This window comes from Haliotis rufescens, unplaced genomic scaffold (genome assembly GCF_023055435.1).
Source record: "Haliotis rufescens isolate VD_foot unplaced genomic scaffold, xgHalRufe1.0.p SCAF_31, whole genome shotgun sequence".
NCBI classification, from domain to species: domain Eukaryota; kingdom Metazoa; phylum Mollusca; class Gastropoda; order Lepetellida; family Haliotidae; genus Haliotis; species Haliotis rufescens.
The window spans coordinates 1,755,499-1,775,741 of NW_025964013.1; the positions used below are offsets into that span (position 1 = coordinate 1,755,499).

A 20,243-nucleotide genomic window follows, 5' to 3' on the forward strand; every position below is an offset into this window, starting at 1 on the left:
GCTGGGGTGCGGAAGATGAAGATCATTTTGTAAAACTGGGTAGCTGTCACCACCATTAGAGACGTAACTATACACGAGTGATGGCCTCGTCGGATCTCTTTATTGTTCAAGACTTAGTCTTCTGTACGTCCTGGTCAATGCAGTTTGGTCTGTGTAAATGACCTACATATTATCTATTGTGCTTTAATGTCCTGTCTACCCGTAAAGATCCGGGGTAGATTAGATCTTCAGCAACGCATGCTTGCTGTAAAAGGCGACTATGTTTGTCGTAAGAAGCGACTAACGGGATCGGGTAGTCAGACTCGCTGACTTGGTTGATGCATGTCATCGTATCCTAATTGCGTGGATCGATGCTCATGATGTCAATCACTGGATTGTCTGACCGCCGTCATAAAGCTGGAATATTGCGGCGTTAAACGACCATCAAACAAACAAACTAATATGTTGTCATCCTGTATTCTCTGTTGTAGAATGGTTCTGTGCCCTTCACCACTTGATGAATAGAAAACTAGTTTTGTGAAAGATGTGATTATAACGCCGAAAGAAGGAATAGTTTAGATATTTCTCCTGCCTGTAAATAATAAGTTAGGCAAGTGCAATAGAGCAGATTCCATATCACAGAGGGACATGATCAATTCGCAACACAGCATATACAAGAGAGAGAGGGGACAGTAAGATATAAAAAATATTAACATGCAGAGGACATAAAAGGAACTGACTATAAACAGGTCTTGTATGGATTAATTAATATGTTTGGCATTACAAATCAGGGCCTGCTACCTGCACTGTGAGTGTGGGCCTCTGGGACCACACATTCAAAAAGGTCTTGAAGACAACAATATACCTATCTGATTCAATTGTAGCGTTCGAAGAGGTACGTTTTGAGTCCAGTTATAAACACAGTGACACAAGGGACACTGTTTAGGCTGGGCGGCCCATAGTGAGGCACCTGTATGATAGGAGGATCACGCACGGAAGGACTTTAGTTTGTATTTTGGTTCAAACAAGAACAGTCTGATAATTTGACCTGAGAACGCTGGTAGGTTTGTACTGGAGAACAATTCCCCGGTGGGGCAGGATACGCTAGCCTTTCCGCGAACACCTGGTGTCATCACTGTTTGATGGTGATTCATAAACACATGCGTATGATATGGTCAGAATTCTACTGTTTTAGTATCTTTATTTATTATAATTATTATCATGATATTATTCTTTCTAAGATAGGCAGGATGGGTTTCCAGTTTAGACAAACCAGTGATTGATGTTATGAGCAAGGACTCACGCAGTGACAGTGACACGCATATCAACCAAGTCGCGATGTTTGAACACCCGATCCACCACGACGACTCACACGACAAGCCTGGGTACCAGGGTCGCCCGGGAGGGTGGGGTGGTGAGGTGGGGGTACTTCGACTTACCAGCCACACTTCTTTGCCACTACGAACATCGTTGCCATGACGATAACGAGACCTTCCACAGCACAGGCGACCTTCAGGTAAAGTCCAGTTCTAGAGTCTTGTTGGGAGGCACTGGAAGGCTGGCACACTGCAATAACATACATAGAGTCTTGTTGGGAGGCACTGGAAGGCTGGCACACTGCAATAACATACATAGAGACTTGTTGGGAGGCACTGGAAGGCTGGCACACTGCAATAACATACATAGAGACTTGTTGGGAGGCACTGGAAGGCTGGCACACTGCAATAACATACATAGAGTCTTGTTGGGAGGCACTGGAAGGCTGGCACACTGCAATAACATACATAGAGTCTTGTTGGGAGGCACTGGAAGGCTGGCACACTGCAATAACATACATAGAGTCTTGTTGGGAGGCACTGGAAGGCTGGCACACTGCAATAACATACATAGAGTCTTGTTGGGAGGCACTGGAAGGCTGGCACACTGCAATAACATACATAGAGTCTTGTTGGGAGGCACTGGAAGGCTGGCACACTGCAATAACATACATAGAGTCTTGTTGGGAGGCACTGGAAGGCTGGCACACTGCAATAACATACATAGAGTCTTGTTGGGAGGCACTGGAAGGCTGGCACACTGCAATAACATACATAGAGTCTTGTTGGGAGGCACTGGAAGGCTGGCACACTGCAATAACATACATAGAGACTTGTTGGGAGGCACTGGACGGCTGGCACTCTGCAATAACATACATAGAGTCTTGTTGGGAGGCACTGGAAGGCTGGCACACTGCAATAACATACATAGAGTCTTGTTGGGAGGCACTGGAAGGCTGGCACACTGCAATAACATACATAGAGTCTTGTTGGGAGGCACTGGAAGGCTGGCACACTGCAATAACATACATAGAGACTTGTTGGGAGGCACTGGAAGGCTGGCACACTGCAATAACATACATAGAGTCTTGTTGGGAGGCACTGGAAGGCTGGCACACTGCAATAACATACATAGAGTCTTGTTGGGAGGCACTGGAAGGCTGGCACACTGCAATAACATACATAGAGTCTTGTTGGGAGGCACTGGAAGGCTGGCACACTGCAATAACATACATAGAGACTTGTTGGGAGGCACTGGACGGCTGGCACACTGCAATAACATACATAGAGACTTGTTGGGAGGCACTGGAAGGCTGGCACACTGCAATAACATACGTACATACATTAATACATGCTCTCTCACACACACACACACACACACACACACACACACACACACACACACACACACACACACACATACATACACTGTATACAAATAAACAATGCTATTCTCTTGCTCATATCAGTCTTAATAGTCTAGGAAAATAGAAAATAATTATTTTCTTAGCCCTTAAGAAACGCAATAGATATTTTAAAGATGTCATTAATTATCCTAAGTAGTAATACTGTTTACTATTGTAATCCTAAGGCAGACATGTTGGCCCTCTCTGTCAAATGTATGTAAATATATATTAATACATCGTCTGTATATAAATGACGAAACCAAGAAACAGGACATCTCCTCCAACCAGTGGAGAATGGCAGCTGACCGTCGCCTACCGCCGCTAATACCGCCCTGGGCAACCGACGTCGCCCCCGCCAACAGTGTAGCGGCTGACAGAACACGACCACCAAATACCAAATATATCTAAGGTTTGGTATACGGTGTGTATGTATGTGTAGTTAGACTGATCACGCGAACACAAAATAAAAATTCAAATTGGTAATGCCATGCTGTGTGATACCGACAACCTACCCACCAAGGCCGAGAGGTTCATATAGTTCAAATTGTAAAAGGTTAGTGACTATTTTACTGGCAGACAAGAAAATAAACGTTTTACCGTTTCATATGCATGAAAACCTTACCACGTGCAAACAAATGACAGGTGATTCACAGATGAACACCTTTGACAGACAATACAGCTCGAGTGATCTAAAATGTCGCATACATGATATTTCGAATTCTAAGGTGATTCACTAAACGATTAAAGCCGACGATTGTACTTTATCGTGCGATTGAGTACACGTTTTGTGTTACGTCTTAATGGGCTGACGTCAAAAAGCTGTTCAAGTTACCGCCTCCTTGATCTTACGTATCCTTGGTAACATCGTTCTTTCATTTGTAACGCAATATTACACATCAACATCAATTATTGATCAGTGTCGAATAATTGAATGTTATTATCTGGAAAGAATATGGCAAGATGATGTCAACCATCTCTGAAACCGCCGTGCTCTTTGCCACACCTGTCCGAGGCGGGCGTTTGTGCCCCAGGAAAAACGGCTGTCTCTGGACACAAGCATGTGCAATCCTTGAACAGTTTCATAACAAGTGTGGGGTATTTAGCAACACGCTGCAGTTGAACAAAGCGAGCGCTGTTGCTCTTCCTCCGCCATGATCGAACCACGGTGACGCCACATCACGCCCCAGGCCGTCAGTTCACGTCGGTTACGGTGCCACGTAATGCAACCTACTCGTAAGCACAGTATTTCATGGCTTGCGGTTGCTGCAGTCTTCAAACGTAAGAAGTGGGAAAAAAGTTCCAATCTGTACGACAGAAAACCCAAAAACTCACAGTGAGGTGGGGTGAGGTGAAATGGGGTTTAACGTCGCGTCCAAGATTATTGCACTTATATAGCGACGTGCATGTACGTGTGTGTGTTTGTGTGGCTGCTTGTACTAGTCCGGACTGATGCCGATTTATAGTGCTAGCACACTGAGATACCATGCCGCAGTTTAACATGAATACCCACTCAGACACAGTATACTGACTCCGAGCCGACCTGTCCTTGTTTTATCCCCTTAATGCCTAGCGCCAGACAGGGTAACAACAAGTACCATCTTTTAACGTCTTTTGGTATGACGCGGTTGGGGTTCGAACCCCGGACCTTACGCTGCCCGGGCGGACGCTCAACCACTGGACCACGGACCAAAACTCACAGTGACCAGCGACACCGAATGTCGGCCCCGCAACGCACTGGTGGAATGTCTCGAGTCAAGCATCCAGGGGTTTTAACTGTAATAGTTCAGGGCAACCAATACTTTATTACACACCACATGTGGGTAGAGCTAACCTTATTTCTCCATTCAAGCTACCCTGCATGTTGCTATATCACAGATCATTGGGTTTGTAGCTCACCTGGTGATGATCCAAATGAACTAACGCTATTGCCTGGTTTCCCGGCGTCCGTCTGCGGCGTGGACGTCATTGATGTTGACGGTGTTGATGGCCATGTACATCGCCTCCTCCGAAACGGCTGATTCGATGATACTGAAACTTATTTGAAAATGATATTTAAATAGGGTGTGGCATATATGGTACGTCATAGCAAAAGTAGGGTACAAATTCCCCAAAAGCTATTTCCGTATGACAACAGGAGCCTTATCTAAGGAATCGGTAAAACAATTACACCTTATTTCCCCACTGCATTAATTCGTTTTGACCTTGACCTTCCTTCTCCTTACAGCGGGAGACAGTTATAATAACAGGATAATACTTTAATAGGGCGACAAGAAAAATATTACAAACCCGTTCTTTGCTTCATCTGTTCATCTAAAGCGCCATTTAATATACATATATGGTTAAAAACGAAAAAAAAAATGGATGTTTGATAGTGACGTATTTGATACGGGTATCACTGTTGTGTTCAGGACAAGCGTATGCTGTGTTTCGGTGTATGTTTTCAACCAGTAACGTTTGTAATATTAAGACCAAATCCAGTTTGCAAGTGTCTACTTTCTTTTGCCCGGGAGTGTACTTTATCGGCTTAATTTTGGCAATACCTGGCGTTGGCGGAGATGGTGTTGGCACATGACAAGGGAGGTCTGTTAGTACGACTGCAGCTTGACTGGTGAGAGGAGGGTCGCCGTTGTCGTTCGCGGTCACAGTAATTACTGGAGGAATGTCAGGGTTTTTCTGAGGGTCTATTCCTGGTCGAAACTTCAGCTGCCACTTTTCTGACTCCTTCGATAGTTGGAAGTACTGACGGTCATCCTTCTCTAATTCTACAGTAACAGATGACGACTTATCGTGATCGCGGACATCAAACTCCAACAGAGGAATGGCAACGCTCTTGAACGCTTTAGCGCTGATGATCCGTAACGACTTGTTAAACACGGGTACATTGTCGTTAGAGTCTTTCACTATATACTTGACGTTTCCACTGATATTGTGCTTGTCGTCCGTCGCCATTACACGGACGGTATAATACCCCACACCTCCCGTCTCCTGGTCGCAGTCTAACTTGGCCGTAGTTGTCAACTCGCCTGTTTGGGAGTTGATGGCAAAAAGTCCGGAGATGTTGTTGCCGTTCCCTAAAAAGACAGGACTAGTTTTCAATGGCAAGTGATGCTGTATTTATAATTTCATTTTCTCTTCGAAAGTCCTACTGTACTTTCAAATTAAAATAAAATGTTTATTTCCACGGACTGAAACCAAACAGCCAATTAAAATACAATTACATACAAGTAAGATACAATTACATACAGTTAAGAGCTAAAGTCCCCTTGATATATCTGATTTGACTTTGTAGCAAGACGAGACAACTGTTGACCTGCTAACGTTTTGAAAATGAAATAACAACAAATAAATACGTTGCCAGCTGTCGGGATGTAAATAACAATAATGATGATGATGATGATGATGATGATGATAATAATAATAATTCACAGCAGCAAACCCCTTGTTCGTGAAACTTATTTACAAGAAAGTAATTTCCACAAAATGTAAAATGAACACAGGCAACGTGAACAATATTGGTTTAAATTTATTCCCTGTTTTGCATCGAACATTTTGACCATCATGCAATAACCTCTCTTACATTGTGAGTTTGATAAACACTGCCTTTCATCGGTAAATAAGTGCAGTAACCTATTCAGGCCGAAAATAGCTCCAGCGTTCTCTTGCGATGAGCCGGCATGTCTTTCTCATGTTATTTCGTCAAACTGTCTGACAAATTACGTGCATTTTAGGGTTTAAATAAAACTAAAGCTGAACAACTAACAACATATTTAAAGAACTTATAGAACTAATATGACATGTAATAAACAATTGTTTTACAAAAAAGGCAATGCGTGTACATTCTACTCAGTTACCTCTAAGAATCATATTCAATTTCCAATAAGCCCAAGAAGACTCTAACAAATAGACCACGATGGCATAACTACAATGAGGACGGTACACAATGACTAAACATTGCTGGCCAAACAGAGAACCACCTGGACCGGACGTGCGTGAAGGCGAGCCCCACCTACCATCTGTTACAGAGGCTAGCATGTATGCCACCATTGCCTCAGAGAGGTTGTGAATGTCAAGGTGTATCAGAGAATTTGTGAGTGTCCAGGTGTGTCAGAGAGGTTGTGAGTCCCACCTACCATCTGTTACAGAGGCTAGCATGTATGCCACCATTGCCTCAGAGAGGTTGTGAATGTCAAGGTGTATCAGAGAATTTGTGAGTCCCACCTACCATCTGTTACAGAGGCTAGCATGTATGCCACCATTGCCTCAGAGAGGTTCTGAATGTCAAGGTGTGTCAGAGAGGTTGTGAGTCCCACCTACCATCTTTTACAGAGGCTAGCATGTATGCCACCATTGCCTCAGAGAGGTTGTGAATGTCAAGGTGTATCAGAGAATTTGTGAGTGTCCAGGTGTGTCAGAGAGGTTGTGAGCCCCACCTACCATCTGTTACAGAGGCTAGCATGTATGCCACCATTGCCTCAGAGAGCTTGTGAATGTCAAGGTGTGTCAGAGAGGTTGTGAACCCCACCTACCATCTGTTACAGAGGCTAGCATGTATGCCACCATTGCCTCAGAGAGGTTGTGAATGTCAAGGTGTATCAGAGAATTTGTGAGTCCAACCTACCATCTGTTACAGAGGCTAGCATGTATGCCACCATTGCCTCAGAGAGGTTGTGAATGTCAAGGTGTGTCAGAGAGGTTGTGAGCCCCACCTACCATCTGTTACAGAGGCTAGCATGTATGCCACCATTGCCTCAGAGAGGTTCTGAATGTCAAGGTGTGTCAGAGAGGTTGTGAGCCCCACCTACCATCTGTTACAGAGGCTAGCATGTATGCCACCATTGCCTCAGAGAGCTTGTGAATGTCAAGGTGTGTCAGAGAGGTTGTGAGCCCCACCTACCATCTGTTACAGAGGCTAGCATGTATGCCACCATTGCCTCAGAGAGGTTGTGAATGTCAAGGTGTATCAGAGAATTTGTGAGTCCAACCTACCATCTGTTACAGAGGCTAGCATGTATGCCACCATTGCCTCAGAGAGGTTGTGAATGTCAAGGTGTGTCAGAGAGGTTGTGAGCCCCACCTACCATCTGTTACAGAGGCTAGCATGTATGCCACCATTGCCTCAGAGAGGTTCTGAATGTCAAGGTGTGTCAGAGAGGTTGTGAGTCCCACCTACCATCTGTTACAGAGGCTAGCATGTATGCCACCATTGCCTCAGAGAGGTTGTGAATGTCAAGGTGTGTCAGAGAGGTTGTGAGTCCCACCTACCATCTGTTACAGAGGCTAGCATGTAAGCCACCATTGCCTCAGAGAGGTTGTGAATGTCAAGGTGTATCAGAGAATTTGTGAGTGTCAAGGTGTGTCAGAGAGGTTGTGAGTCCCACCTACCATCTGTTACAGAGGCTAGCATGTATGCCACCGTTGCCTCGGGGTCCTTGTCGTCAGCTACGAAGGTGTTCACCACTGTCCCCGGGGACGCAGACTCAGGGACCGTGACGCTCGGGAAGTTGTGGTTGATGTCGGGGACGGGGGACTTCCACTGGGGCTTGTAGTCATTCAGATGTACAAACTGTAGACAAAATAGCATAATGGTAGCTGAAAGGAGTGAATGTTGTCAGCAATACAGAGTCTTGCGTACTCCGTAGACAACATAACAAACGATGTCATCGAGGGACACTCAATAAATGATATTTAACGCCTGAATGTCCAGGTGTGTGAGAGATGATGTGAATGTCCAGGTGTGTCAGAGGGTGTGTGAATATCCAGGTATGTCAGAGAGGGTGTGAACGTCCAGGTGTGTCCGAAAGAGCGTGAATGTCTAGGTGTATCAGGGAGAGCGTGAGTGTCCAGGTGTGTCAAAGAGGTTGTGAATATCCAGGTGTGTCAGAGAGGTTGTGAGTGTCCAGGTGTGTCAGAGAGGTTGTGAGTGTCCAGGTGTGTCAGAGAGGTTGTGACTCTCCGGTTGTGTCAGAGAGGTTGTGAATATCCAGGTGTGTCAGAGAGGTTGTGAATGTCAAGGTGTATCAGAGAGGTTGTGAGTGTCCAGGTGTGTCAGAGAGGTTGTGAGTGTCCAGGTGTGTCAGAGAGGTTGTGAATTTCCTGGTGTGTCAGAGAGGTTGTGAATGTCCTGGTGTGTCAGAGAGGTTGATAATGTCAAGGTGTATCATTGAGGTTTTGAATGACCAGGTCGTGACAGTCGCACACCTCGTTAATCCAGACGTACACACATAGAAAGTCACACCTCGTTAATCCAGACGTACATACCCACAGTCACACCTCGGTAATCAAGACGACCACACCTAGTCACACCCCGTTGATCCAGACGTACACACCTACAGTCACACCTCCTTAATCCAGACGTACATACCCACAGTCACACCTCGTTAATCCAGACGTACACACCTACAGTCACACCTCGTTAATCCAGACGACCACACCCATAGTCACACCTCGTTAATCCGGACGTTCACACCTACTATCACACCTCGTTAATCCAGACGTACATACCCACAGTCACACCTCATTAATCCAGACGTACACATCTACACTCACACTTCGTTAATCCGGACGTTCGCACCCATAGTCACACCTCGTCAATCAAGACGACCACACCTGCGGTCACACCTCCTTAATCCAGACGTACATACCCACAGTCTAACCTCGTTAATCCGGACGTACACACCTACAGTCACACCTCGTTAATCCAGACGACCACATCCATAGTCACACCTCATTAATCCAGACGTTCACACCTACTGTCACACCTCGTTAATCCAGATGTACATACCCACAGTCACACTTCGTTAATCCGGACGTTCACACCCATAGCATCATCTCGTTAATCCAGACGTACACGCCCACAGTCACACCTCGTTAATACGAACATATACGCCTACAGTCACACCTCGTTTATACAGACGTACACACACAGTCTCACCTCATTACTCCAGACGTTAACACATACATTCACACCTCGTTAATCCAGACGTTCAAACATACAGTCACATCTCGTTGATACAAACATATACGCCTACAGTCACACCTCGTTTATCCAGGCATACACACATAGAGTCACACCTCGTTAATACAAACGTATACGCATACAGTCACACCTCGTTAATCCAGACGGTTTCCTGGGTAATTGTCGAGATTAAAGAATGTAACAAAGTCGGCATTAACGAATGATCTTTACGAAGTATTGTTACTTTGTGTGTAATAATTTATCCCGAGATAGGTTTTCCCGACGACGGGGTTTTCACTGTACGGTTTTAACACTCACGTTGATGACGACAACAGCTGTCCCGGTATTTGCTCTTCCTTGTTTGGGCGTGTCTATTGCCAGGAGAGTGAGGATGTACACACTGCTCTCCCTCCTTGACGATTCTCTCCGGAGAGTATCAACATCAGCAAACAAGTCGAAAGCTTTGAGCCGGAACTGTTTCTGATACTCTGGGTGCTCTGACCTTGGAACTATCCGTAGGGAAAACTGACCATTGCTTCCATCATCGTCATCAGTACAAGGGATATTTATAACAGGAACATCTGTAAGTGAAAGTGAGTGAGTGGGTGAGTTTAACGCCGCTTTGAACAATATCTGGAAGTTAAAGTGAGTGAGTATGGTTTTACGCCTCTTTTAGCAATATTTCATCAATATCACGGCGGGGACACCAGAAATGGGCTTCACACATTGTACCCACGTGGGGAATCGTACTCCGATCTTCGGCGTTACCCTATCCTTTAGATCTCGGATGTCTTAGGGCACATAAATATGTATGTACTGAGGTATAAGGAGACAACATATTTTTCTGTGATCTTTACATGTTTATTATGGTCGTATATGACGCGCCTCTCAGTGTAGGAAAGAGAGAGAGAGTCATACTCATACTCACTCACTCGCACTCACTCACTCACTCACTCACTCGCACTCACTCGCACTCACTCACTCACTCACTCACTCACTCACTCACTCGCACTCTCTCTCACTCACTAACTCACTCACTCGTACTCACTCTCACTAACTCACTCACTCGTACTCAATCACTCGCACTCACTCACTCACTCGCACTCTCTCACTCGCACTAACTCACCCACTCGCACTCACTCACTCGTACTCACTCACTCACTCGCACTCACTCACTGACTCGTACTCACTCACTGACTCGTACTCACTCACTCGTACTCACTCACTCGTACTCACTCACTCGTACTCACTCACTGACTCGCACTAACTCACTCACTCGCACTCACTCACTCGTACTCACTCACTCACTCGTACTCACTCACTGACTCGCACTAACTCACTCACTCGCACTAACTCACTCACTCGCACTCACTCACTCGCACTTACTCACTCGCACTCTCTCGCACTCACTCACTCGTACTCACTCACTGACTCGCACTAACTCACTCACTCGCACTAACTCACTCACTCGCACTCACTCACTCGCACTTACTCACTCGCACTCTCTCGCACTCACTCACTCGTACTCACTCACTGACTCGCACTAACTCACTCACTCGCACTAACTCACTCACTCGCACTCACTCACTCGCACTTACTCACTCGCACTCTCTCGCACTCACTCACTCGTACTCACTCACTGACTCGCACTAACTCACTCACTCGCACTAACTCACTCACTCGCACTCACTCACTCGCACTTACTCACTCGCACTCTCTCGCACTCACTCACTCGTACTCACTCACTGACTCGCACTAACTCACTCACTCGCACTAACTCACTCACTCGCACTCACTCACTCGCACTTACTCACTCGCACTCTCTCGCACTCACTCACTCGTACTCACTCACTGACTCGCACTGACTCACTCACTCGCACTAACTCACTCACTCGTACTCACTCACTCACTCGCACTCACTCACTCGCACTCTCTCACTCGTACTCACTCACTCACTCGCACTCACTCACTCGTACTCACTCACTCGTACTCACTCACTCACTCGCACTTACTCACTCGCACTCTCTCGCACTCACTCACTCGTACTCACTCACTGACTCGCACTGACTCACTCACTCGCACTAACTCACTCACTCGTACTCACTCACTCACTCGCACTCACTCACTCGCACTCTCTCACTCGTACTCACTCACTCACTCGCACTTACTCACTCGCACTCTCTCGCACTCACTCACTCGTACTCACTCACTGACTCGCACTAACTCACTCACTCGCACTAACTCACTCACTCGCACTCACTCACTCGCACTTACTCACTCGCACTCTCTCGCACTCACTCACTCGTACTCACTCACTGACTCGCACTAACTCACTCACTCGCACTAACTCACTCACTCGCACTCACTCACTCGCACTAACTCACTCACTCGCACTCACTCACTCGCACTTACTCACTCGCACTCTCTCGCACTCACTCACTCGTACTCACTCACTGACTCGCACTGACTCACTCACTCGCACTAACTCACTCACTCGCACTCACTCACTCGCACTTACTCACTCGCACTCTCTCGCACTCACTCACTCGTACTCACTCACTGACTCGCACTAACTCACTCACTCGCACTAACTCACTCACTCGCACTCACTCACTCGTACTCACTCACTCACTCGTACTCACTCACTCGCACTTACTCACTCGCACTCTCTTGCACTCACTCACTCGTACTCACTCACTGACTCGCACTAACTCACTCACTCGCACTCACTCACTCGTACTCACTCACTCACTCGCACTCACTCACTCGTACTCACTCACTCACTCGCACTCACTCACTCGTACTCACTCACTCATTCGGACTCACTCACTCGTACTCACTCACTCACTCGCACTTACTCACTCGTACTCACTCACTCATTCGGACTCACTCACTCGTACTCACTCACTCACTCGCACTAACTCACTCGTACTCACTCACTGACTCGCACTAACTCACTCACTCGCACTAACTCACTCACTCGCACTTACTCACTCGCACTCTCTCGCACTCACTCACTCGTACTCACTCACTGACTCGCACTAACTCACTCACTCGCACTAACTCACTCGTACTCACTCACTGACTCGCACTGACTCACTCACTCGCACTAACTCACTCACTCGTACTCACTCACTCACTCGCACTCACTCACTCGCACTCTCTCACTCGTACTCACTCACTCACTCGCACTTACTCACTCGCACTCTCTCGCACTCACTCACTCGTACTCACTCACTGACTCGCACTGACTCACTCACTCGCACTAACTCACTCACTCGTACTCACTCACTCACTCGCACTCACTCACTCGTACTCACTCACTCACTCGCACTTACTCACTCGCACTCTCTCGCACTCACTCACTCGTACTCACTCACTGACTCGCACTAACTCACTCACTCGCACTAACTCACTCACTCGCACTCACTCACTCGCACTTACTCACTCGCACTCTCTCGCACTCACTCACTCGTACTCACTCACTGACTCGCACTAACTCACTCACTCGCACTAACTCACTCACTCGCACTCACTCACTCGCACTAACTCACTCACTCGCACTCACTCACTCGCACTTACTCACTCGCACTCTCTCGCACTCACTCACTCGTACTCACTCACTGACTCGCACTGACTCACTCACTCGCACTAACTCACTCACTCGCACTCACTCACTCGCACTTACTCACTCGCACTCTCTCGCACTCACTCACTCGTACTCACTCACTGACTCGCACTAACTCACTCACTCGCACTAACTCACTCACTCGTACTCACTCACTCGCACTAACTCACTCACTCGTACTCACTCACTCGCACTTACTCACTCGCACTCTCTTGCACTCACTCACTCGTACTCACACACTGACTCGCACTAACTCACTCACTCGCACTCACTCACTCGTACTCACTCACTCACTCGCACTCACTCACTCGTACTCACTCACACACTCGCACTCACTCACTCGTACTCACTCACTCATTCGGACTCACTCACTCGTACTCACTCACTCACTCGCACTTACTCACTCGTACTCACTCACTCATTCGGACTCACTCACTCGTACTCACTCACTCACTCGCACTAACTCACTCGTACTCACTCACTGACTCGCACTAACTCACTCACTCGCACTAACTCACTCACTCGCACTTACTCACTCGCACTCTCTCGCACTCACTCACTCGTACTCACTCACTGACTCGCACTAACTCACTCACTCGCACTAACTCACTCGTACTCACTCACTGACTCGCACTAACTCACTCACTCGCACTAACTCACTCACTCGCACTTACTCACTCGCACTCTCTCGCACTCACTCACTCGTACTCACTCACTGACTCGCACTAACTCACTCACTCGCACTCACTCACTCGTACTCACTCACTCACTCGCACTCACTCACTCGTACTCACTCACTCACTCGCACTCACTCACTCGTACTCACTCACTCATTCGGACTCACTCACTCGTACTCACTCACTCACTCGCACTTACTCACTCGTACTCACTCACTCATTCGGACTCACTCACTCGTACTCACTCACTCACTCGCACTAACTCACTCGTACTCACTCACTGACTCGCACTAACTCACTCACTCGCACTAACTCACTCACTCGCACTTACTCACTCGCACTCTCTCGCACTCACTCACTCGTACTCACTCACTGACTCGCACTAACTCACTCACTCGCACTAACTCACTCGTACTCACTCACTGACTCGCACTAACTCACTCACTCGCACTAACTCACTCACTCGCACTTACTCACTCGCACTCTCTCGCACTCACTCACTCGTACTCACTCACTCACTCGTACTCACTCACTCACTCGCACTAACTCACTCGTACTCACTCACTGACTCGCACTAACTCACTCACTCGCACTAACTCACTCACTCGCACTTACTCACTCGCACTCTCTCGCACTCACTCACTCGTACTCACTCACTGACTCGCACTAACTCACTCACTCGCACTAACTCACTCACTCGCACTCACTCACTCGCACTTACTCACTCGCACTCTCTCGCACTCACTCACTCGTACTCACTCACTGACTCGCACTAACTCACTCACTCGCACTAACTCACTCACTCGCACTAACTCACTCACTCGCACTCACTCACTCGCACTTACTCACTCGCACTCTCTCGCACTCACTCACTTGTACTCACTCACTGACTCGCACTAACTCGCACTAACTCACTCACTCGCACTCACTCACTCGCACTTACTCACTCGCACTCTCTCGCACTCACTCACTCGTACTCACTCACTGACTCGCACTAACTCACTCACTCGCACTAACTCACTCACTCGTACTCACTCACTCGCACTTACTCACTCGCACTCTCTCGCACTCACTCACTCGTACTCACTCACTGACTCGCACTAACTCACTCACTCGCACTAACTCACTCACTCGTACTCACTCACTCACTCGCACTCACTCACTCACTCGCACTAACTCACTCACTCGCACTCACTCACTCGTACTCACTCACTCACTCGCACTCACTCACTCGTACTCACTCACTCACTCGCACTCACTCACTCGTACTCACTCACTCATTCGGACTCACTCACTCGTACTCACTCACTCACTCGCACTTACTCACTCGCACTCTCTCGCACTCACTCACTCGTACTCACTCACTCGTACTCACTTACTCGTACTCACTCACTCGTACTCACTCACTCATTCGGACTCACTCACTCGTACTCACTCACTCACTCGCACTTACTCACTCGCACTCTCTCGCACTCACTCACTCGTACTCACTCACTGACTCGCACTAACTCACTCACTCGCACTAACTCACTCACTCGTACTCACTCACTCACTCTCACTCACTCACTCACTCGCACTAACTCACTCACTCGTACTCACTCACTCGTACTCACTCACTCACTCGCACTTACTCACTCGCACTCTCTCGCACTCACTCACTCGTACTCACTCACTGACTCGCACTAACTCACTCACTCGCACTAACTCACTCACTCGTACTCACTCACTCGCACTTACTCACTCGCACTCTCTCGCACTCACTCACTCGTACTCACTCACTGACTCGCACTAACTCACTCACTCGCACTAACTCACTCACTCGCACTCACTCACTCGTACTCACTCACTCACTCGCACTCACTCACTCGTACTCACTCACTCACTCGCACTCACTCACTCGTACTCACTCACTCATTCGGACTCACTCACTCGTACTCACTCACTCACTCACTCGTACTCACTCACTCACTCGTACTCACTCACTCACTCACTCGTACTCACTCACTCATTCGGACTCACTCACTCGTACTCACTCACTCGCACTTACTCACTCGCACTCTCTCGCACTCACTCACTCGTACTCACTCACTGACTCGCACTAACTCACTCACTCGCACTAACTCACTCACTCGTACTCACTCACTCGCACTTACTCACTCGCACTCTCTCGCACTCACTCACTCGTACTCACTCACTGACTCGCACTAACTCACTCACTCGCACTAACTCACTCACTCGCACTCACTCACTCGCACTCTCTCTCACTAACTCACTCACTCGCACTTACTCACTCATACTCACTCGCACTCACTCGCACTCACTCACTCGCACTAACTCACTCATTCGGACTCACTGACTCGCACTTACTCATTCGTACTCACTCACTCGTACTCACTCACTCGTACTCACTCACTCGTACTCACTCACTCATTCGGACTCACTCACTCGTACTCACTCACTCACTCGCACTTACTCACTCGCACTCTCTCGCACTCACTCACTCGTACTCACTCACTGACTCGCACTAACTCACTCACTCGCACTAACTCACTCACTCGCACTCACTCACTCACTCGCACTCACTCACTCACTCGCACTAACTCACTCACTCGCACTAACTCACTCACTCGTACTCACTCACTCACTCGCACTCACTCACTCACTCGCACTAACTCACTCACTCGTACTCACTCACTCGTACTCACTCACTCACTCGCACTTACTCACTCGCACTCTCTCGCACTCACTCACTCGTACTCACTCACTGACTCGCACTAACTCACTCACTCGCACTAACTCACTCACTCGCACTCACTCACTCGTACTCACTCACTGACTCGCACTAACTCACTCACTCGCACTAACTCACTCACTCGTACTCACTCACTCGCACTTACTCACTCGCACTCTCTCGCACTCACTCACTCGTACTCACTCACTGACTCGCACTAACTCACTCACTCGCACTAACTCACTCACTCGCACTCACTCACTCGCACTTACTCACTCGCACTTACTCACTCGCACTCACTCACTCGTACTCACTCACTCGTACTCACTCACTGACTCGCACTAACTCACTCACTCGCACTCACTCACTCGTACTCACTCACTCACTCGCACTCACTCACTCGTACTCACTCACTCATTCGGACTCACTCACTCGTACTCACTCACTCACTCGCACTTACTCACTCGCACTCTCTCTCACTCGCACTTACTCACTCGCACTCACTCATTCGGACTCACTCACTCGTACTCACTCACTCACTCGCACTCACTCACTCGCACTAACTCACTCATTCGGACTCACTGACTCGCACTTACTCATTCGTACTCACTCACTCGTACTCACTCACTCGTACTCACTCACTCGTACTCACTCACTCATTCGGACTCACTCACTCGTACTCACTCACTCACTCGCACTTACTCACTCGCACTCTCTCGCACTCACTCACTCGTACTCACTCACTGACTCGCACTAACTCACTCACTCGCACTAACTCACTCACTCGTACTCACTCACTCACTCGCACTCACTCACTCACTCGCACTAACTCACTCACTCGTACTCACTCACTCGTACTCACTCACTCACTCGCACTTACTCACTCGCACTCTCTCGCACTCACTCACTCGTACTCACTCACTGACTCGCACTAACTCACTCACTCGCACTAACTCACTCACTCGCACTCACTCACTCGCACTTACTCACTCGCACTCTCTCGCACTCACTCACTCGTACTCACTCACTGACTCGCACTAACTCACTCACTCGCACTAACTCACTCACTCGCACTCACTCACTCGTACTCACTCACTCACTCGCACTCACTCACTCGTACTCACTCACTCACTCGCACTCACTCACTCGTACTCACTCACTCATTCGGACTCACTCACTCGTACTCACTCACTCGTACTCACTCACTCACTCGCACTTACTCATTCGTACTCACTCATACTCACTCGCACTCACTCGCACTCACTCACTCGCACTAACTCACTCATTCGGACTCACTGACTCGCACTTACTCATTCGTACTCACTCGCACTAACTCACTCGCACTCACTCACTCACTTGCACTCACTCACTCACTCACTCACTCGCACACTCTCACTCACTCGCTCTCACTCACTCACTCGCACTCACTCACTCGCACTCACTCACTCACTTGCACTCACTCACTCACACTCACTCACTCACTCACTCGCACACTCTCACTCACTCGCTCTCACTCACTCACTCGCACTCACTCGTACTCACTCACTTGCACTCACTCACTCACACTCACTCGCACTTACTCGTACTCACTCGCACTCACTCACTCACTCGCACACTCTCACTCACTCACTCGCACTCTCTCTCACTCACTCACTCACTCACTCACTCAATCAGTCACTCGTACTCACTCGTACTCACTCACTCGCACTCACTCACTCGCACTCTCTCTCACTCACTCACTAACTCTCTCACTCGCACTCACTCACTCACTTGCACTCACTCAATCACTCGTTCTCACTCACTCGCATTCACTCACTCGTACTCACTCACTCACTCACTCACTCGAACTCTCTCACTCGCACTCACTCACTCACCCACTCACCCACTCACTCGCTCACTCGCCCACTCACTCACTCACTCACTATTGTAAGCCTGGATCTCGCAGCAACAATGCACACGCTCTGTCACTCACTCACCCTAAACCTGCTACAGGCTTTGAAGACATTCTACTAAACAAGTGATCACCTTATGCCCATTGGACCAAGCAGACAAAGCGTGTATTCATACATTGCGGGATTGACATCATTGATCATGTCCAGCTAGTCCTCAGCTTAATTCAAATCGGTTTTCAACTTGAGTAAAGTGAAGATGTTCGGCCTATTGGAGCCATGGGGCATATGTGTGTTTGGTGTTTAGCCGTTGTACCATGTCACATTACGGCTGAAATATTGCCTACGTGACTTTCATTTTAACTCACTCACTGTCCATAATTCAAATATTCAAGTCAAGTCAAAGACGTTTATTGTATCAAAGGCCACCGGCCCATATACAAGTTCAGATAAATACAGTGGGTGAGAATTTACAGATTGGGAGATAGAACAAAAATGATAAAAATATAACATTCATTTAACAATCGGTGATAATCATGAGGACTTTCTAGGGTAAGGTAATTAAAATTCTGAATTTCCACTCAACATGTTATTTCGTAGTTCCATCCCATGTTTTACAAATAAAGACAGTTTAAACATTACATCGGCATCATTCGATGACAAAATAGAAACAAACGCTATTCTACTCGTCTTAGATAAGAAACATTCTGGTATATATTTAGTACGTAATTCTGCATAATAAGGACATTCAAAGGTAAAAATGTATTTCGTCTTCTATAGCAGAGTTACAGAATGGACAAATTCTTTGTATTCTTTCAAGTGATATATTCCGTCCATAATTAAACATAAGTTTTGACAAGCCAAGTCTGTATTTAATATATACATTTCTTAGGTGACTGTTAAAACTGATAGATATTTTTCTGGCTCTAATAGAGTCTTAAATGTTCTGTACAATCCTAACGTGAACTTTTTTCCAAGTTGCATTGCCACCCTTGATAGAACATATTTATTGCTATTTTGCGAAAATCATTTGGAAATAAATGTTGATCACCAACAGATTGGTTAAGCCATATATATACCCATAATTCAAATATTCGAGCTTTCATTAACTAAGGTAAAATAGAACCCACCGCTGCTTGTTGTCCCGTTGATTGTCTTTGAGAAGAAGCCAGACGCACAGGTCGGTACGTTGTCGTTGATGTCGGTCACAGTGATGTCCAGGGAGTGGACCGAGTCGTGGTGAGCTTCATCCTCTACGTGAAGGGTCAGTTTGTCCAGCTTCCTCCGGCCATTCGGCCCATCACGATCGATCCGGCGTTCAATTCTCATCAATCCCGTTTCCAGGATGCTGAGAAATTTACTGTCATCGCCTGTTGAACGAGATATATTATGTTCATAATCTGTGGTCATACGTTTTTGTTGTGGTGCTAAGAGAAACCCTGGGTACGCTGATGTTGTCTGAGCGTAGAAATATATCATAAAAATGATGACAGTTACACACACTATCCTTGCAGCCTTGAGTAGACATGGGTGTGCTTATCGTGAAATGCGACTAACGGGATCGGGTGGTCAGGCTCACAGACTTGAGTAGACATGGGTGTGCTTATTGTGAAATGCGATTAACGGGATCGGGTGGTCAGGCCACTGCCTCGAGTAGACATG

General features: G+C 47.4%; 1 long non-coding RNA gene across 1 annotated transcript; it reads right to left on the bottom strand.

Annotated features, from left to right (window-relative positions):
- Window positions 1-8,115: 8,115 nt before the first annotated feature.
- On the bottom strand, window positions 8,116-19,903 carry LOC125371792. Its single transcript, XR_007217775.1, has 3 exons — window positions 19,712-19,903; window positions 9,975-10,237; window positions 8,116-8,264 (listed from the first exon to the last, which is right to left on the bottom strand). It is a non-coding gene; the product is annotated as an uncharacterized LOC125371792 (long non-coding RNA).
- Between the last annotated feature and the right edge of the window lie 340 nt (window positions 19,904-20,243).